Raw genomic sequence first — 5,523 nt, forward strand, 5'->3', positions numbered from 1 at the left:
TTTTTTTTTTTTTAACTTGGGCTAACATAAAGGACGTAAAGTACTGTCTTGAGGGAGCTCTTTATATTGACTACTCTAATGGATAATGAATGAACATTTATATCTACATAATACATTTCATTCGCCGAATCTCTGGGAAAACACTATTTTAAATAAATAATTACTTATGCATTCCTCAACTTGTCTTTTAGGGATAAAATTTAAATGTAATACAAATGAATTAATTTCTATCTCAATGACAAAGTGAACTAAAAATAGCATTTGTTTATTATTAGAATTCTAAATTCTTGCTCAGTGGATTCTATTAAACTTAATTTCCTACTTTATTATGTTCATTTTAACATTTATTCCCCTCAACTGTTAACTTTCTTTTTGTATAGAGAAAGATTTCATTGTGTTTGTACATATTTCTCTTTGGCTGCTATAACACATATAGCACAGAGTTGGTGGCTTAAAAATAACACAATTTATGATCTTGCAATTCAGTAGGTTAGAAGTCTGACTCGGATCACTAGATTAAAATCAAGCTCTCAGCAGAACTGCATTCCTTTTTGAGGCTTTAAGAAAGAATCATTTTCTTGCCTTTTCCAGCTTCCAGAAACCATTTACATTCCTTGCCTTGTGGCCCTTCCTTCATCTTCAAAGCCAAAAACAGTGGGTTTTGGAATCATTCTCAGAATGCCAACTCTCTGGCTCTCTGAAGCCAAAAAAGTTTCTCTGTTTTTCAGAATCCATGTGATTAGATTGGACCCACCTGAGTAATTCAGGATAGTCTTCCTGTCTCAAGGTCTTTAACTTAATTACATCTGTAAAAATTTATTTTCATATGTAATATAACATATTCACAGGTTCTGAAGATTAGATTGTGGACATCTTTGGGGTCATTATTTGCTGAACATAATATGTAAAATAAATGTGCAAAATAAGAAATCACAAAATAAATAAGTTAAAACAAATGTAAGAAAATTTATTTTCATAGAGAATACTTTTATTAATTGTTCAAATAACATAGCAAAAAATTCTTAAAAAATATTATTTGTTGAAAATTCAAGATAGTGTGCTCAGAATTTTCAAGTGATTTAATTATCTTTTTCTTAATATAGGTTACCTTCTTCCTTATCATTATTATTACTTTTTCTATTTATGTAGTCTCCATTTCTCCACTTGTACACAATGGAATTTGTGAATGTGTTATGTAGGGGATGTTTGTTATGCTCATTGAAATGGGGATCATATCATAATCTCACACATGCATCCTTACACTATTATAGGAATATAATTATTTAAATATTTTAAGGGGGATGGAGTCCTAAAAAATGTACATTAGCACAGAGATTGTTTTAAAAAGTAGGTAAGAGTTTCGTTTTGTTTGTTTTGTTTTTTTCCCTTTTCCATTTTCCCAGTGTTTCTGTCTTCGAAAGCTTTGTCTCCTGTTTTGGTATCTTCTTAATAAGGTAGTTCATTCTACTGAGGCTCATTCAACCATCTCATTCAACCACTCTGAGCTAAATGATAGTCCAAAGTATGGTTGTTTGCTAGATTTAACTGCAGTACACCATCCTGGCTTTCACAGAGCACACAGAATATTTTTAAATTCTCTAAGAGGGAAAGTACTTAATTTTTTCTTCTTCTTCCCCTCTTTTTTATATTATGTTTTTAATTGTTTCACCGAACACTAATTTACCTTTAGCACTTTCTTACCTTCCCCCTATATATTTTTCTGACAACAACTCCACTCTATCATGTATACTGCTGCTACAGACACATAGCATTCATGTATACTTACATTGATTAAAATATTTCACATTAAAAATAAACCCTAATTGTAAAAATCTTTACAGCTTCTTGCCTTTTAATTTGTTCTGTTACTCTACGGATTTACCTTTATCTTTTCCTTTAGTACACTTTTTAGGCTTCAGAGACTCTTTTTGTCTCAATTACGTTGATCCTTAGTAAGCCCTAATTCAATAGCTCAGGTAAGTTCACAGAAATTCCGCTTTGTTGCTGGTCTATGTATAGAAATGGTAATTCCCTTTTTTCCCCAATGTCATCTCTTCACTGAGTCCCAATTCCGTTTACTGAGTCTCCATCTGAGTCCAGCCTAAACCCATAGGTTAGTCTCTGCTACCTTTTTCCTAAACCACTCAAACATCAACAAACTGTCAGATCCTAGCATCCTGCCTCTTTAAATTGCTCCCTCCTTGAGGGATTTTGTGGTGGTTTGAACGACCACTTACTGCATGGCACTATACTCAGAGTATACATTAGGCCTCCTTCATGCTGTGTTTCTCCTATGACCTGCCCTCTAGCCTGGCCCACGGATAGCTCCAGTTTTAAAGTTTATCAACTAGAATCAAGCAAAAAATCAAATAAATATTTGTCAATAAAATATCATTACAAATATTTAGAAGAGTTTTATAAAAATATAGTTATTGAGCCCCTATAATTACACAGATATTTTACAGATTAGAATCTTGTTCTCAAGGAGTTTACAGTGTGGTAAAGGAAATAGATATTAATGGAATCGTTATGAAAATAGATATATAATGACAGACTGAGGTAAGTGTTCTGGAGGACTAATTCATGGGGCTATGTTAGTACATTATAAGGAGGTCCTGAGCTAGACAAGAGAGTCAGAGAAAGCTTTTTGAGAAAGTAACACTTCAGCCAAAGAAAAAGGATGAATAGTAGTTGAACATTCAAATGGGAGTGGTGATGCTGTGTGGAGAGAGTTTTCCTGGCAGATGAAAGAGCATGCACTCAGTGGTGGAAGAGTGCATGGCAAGTCTGAGGAACCAAAACAAAATGCAACTGCACTAAAATTTATTAAACTAGGAGAGCGATACATGATGTAGCTCCAGAGGGAGGCAGGGGCCAGATGACATAGAGTTTTATGAATCATGACAAATGATAGTAGATTTTAAGCAATATGAATGACATCACAAGGTTTGCAAAGATAATTTTAGCTCCAGTATGGGGAATGGATTGAAAAAAGGCCAGATTGGGTGAGAGAGAGAATTTAGTTTATGGTACAATATTAATAGAATTCAACTGAGGAACAATGGTAGACTGGAGCATTTTTTCTATACACAGTCTTAGAAAAGATTTGCTAGTTACATGGCAAATATGCCAGAATTAAATGTGAAAAATATCTCTAATACCCAGTAGTTCTCATTTGGAATAAATTGTAATAATAGTAATTTGCACACAATAATGTACTCACAACAGTGCTCTTGTATGTGTGTGTGCTTCTCCAAATCATCAGAACCATGTTGTGAGGTTCTGATGATTTCTCCATTTTTACCAAGTCAATGGAGTTTCACAAAATTTAAATGCCTTGTGAGGCTGGGGGCAGTGGCTTATGCCTGTAATCCTAGCACTCTGGGAGGCTGAGGCAGGAGGATTGCTTGAGCCCAGGAGTTTGAGACCAGCCTGGGAAGAGCGAGACTCCATCTCTACAAAAAAAATAAAATAGAAAAATTAGTCAAGCATGGTGGCATGTGCCTGTAGTCCCAGCTACTTGGGAGGCTAAGGCAAGAAGATCGGTTCAGCCCAAGAGTTTGAGGTTGCCGTGAGCTATGATGACACCACTGCACTCTAGTTGGGCTGAAGAGTGAGACTCTCTCTCTCTCAAAAAAAAAAGGCTGTTGAAGGTCACAAAAATGGTAAATAGAAGAATCAAGCCCTTCTGAGCCCATAGTTCCTCTTCTTTCTCCTTCTACTTCCCTGCTTCCATGGAATTTAAGCTCCTTCTCTTCCTGTATAAAAAACTATACCCACTATAAGACACTTAACATTTTTCTGCATATTCTCAACTCTGATTGGCAATTCTTCCACAATTTCCTTAGAGTCCTATTCTGCTAGATACTTAACAATGACAGCAATAATGAAGACAACAAACCCAGAATACTGTGTTGAACCTTCTCAGTGGTTCAATTTCTCCTCTTTGGCATATGTTGACTAATATTTTGATTCTACATGATAAAAAATTTACACACATGCTTGTAGCTTAAGCAATTTTGAAATGTACTTTAGAATCCATAAATACATTTTGTACAGATATGATCTTGAGCTAATCTCAAGGATATGACAAGAGGTAAACACCACTCAACATCATTTAAGAGTTACTTTCTTCATTAAATTTTCTTCCCCAAATAGTTGATAATCTTAATTTTTAAAATATCTAAAAAAGGCTCAGGGATCCTATTAGCTATGAAATTATACAATCTGAATTTTAAATTCATTAAATAGTTATGCGGAAAAGGGAACAAGTTATGTGCAATAAACTAAAATTGCTAACACAGTACTCATAACAGCTTCTTTCCCAGAGGTTTTCTTGCAGTTAGTTATAAAGGAAATCATTCAATTATGAGGTTCAAAGAAAGTTTCTGAATGGATTTTTGGGGGGTTACATTTTTGAAAGATGTAGCAGGAAAGTTTGAAATACTGCTCACAATACTTTAAGCAACGAACATTTGGGCAAATACAAACATTGAGCTAACTGGCATTTTCTTATCTACTCAAAATCCAAACTTCCTAAAGTAAAAACTATTTTAAATTTTGTAGGAGAAAATTCCTAGCATTACTGAAAACAGAGACCTTAGCCTTTTTTCTTTCTTTCTTTCTTTCTTTCTTTTTTTTTTCTTTCTTTCTTTCTTTCTTTCTTCCTTTCTTTCTTTCTTTTCTTTTCTTTGTTTGTTTGTTTGTAGAGCAACAAGTTCTTGCTCTGTTGCCCAGGCTGGAGTGCAGCGGTACGATCAATCATAGCTAACTGTAACCTCGAACTCCTAGGCTTAAACTAGCCTCCTGCTTCAGCCTCCAGAGTAGCTGGGACTACAGGCATGTGCCACCACACCTGGCTAATTTTTTAAACGTTTTATAGAGACACAGGTCTTGCTGTGTTGCTGAGGCTGATCTTGAACTCCTGGCCTCAAGCAATCTTCTCAACTCAGTCTCTCGAAGTGCTGGGATTACACAAGTGCGCCATCATGTCCAGCCAGCCCTGTTTCTTATTTTTACAGTTACACTTTACATTTTTCTGACATTTGAATGTAAATATACAGAAAACATTTTTCAATACAGTTGCTTTGTAATGCTTAGAATTCAAGGAAAATTAAATTTTACAAGTTTCTTTATGGCTCAGTCACATTCATCTTCTTTCTTTATAATTAATTCAGGCTTGCCAGTAAGCTCTGTTATTTTTGCCCCTCTTGAGGCTTTTGTAATGAAAAAACTAGAAAATTTCTCAAAGTAAACAAATGCAATTCAAAAAAAGATCATCTTGGAAAATTATTGTGTCATTCATTATTTTCAGAGTTTTCCTAGAAATGACCTTCATTCTGGAAAGAAGAGAGTACATATTAAACACTTATAGTCTGAGAAATTAAGTTTTAGCAGAAAGGAAAAACAGAAAAACAAAATATAGATTTAGACATAATGCCTGGTTTGATGAACCTGGCAATGACTAACTATGTCAAAGTTATCTACTTATATTTCACAAATGCTGTAAATTTATATAATTAA

This window comes from Propithecus coquereli, unplaced genomic scaffold, assembly GCF_000956105.1.
Source record: "Propithecus coquereli isolate 6110/MARCELLA unplaced genomic scaffold, Pcoq_1.0 Scaffold189, whole genome shotgun sequence".
In the NCBI taxonomy this organism is placed as follows: Eukaryota; Metazoa; Chordata; class Mammalia; order Primates; family Indriidae; genus Propithecus; species Propithecus coquereli.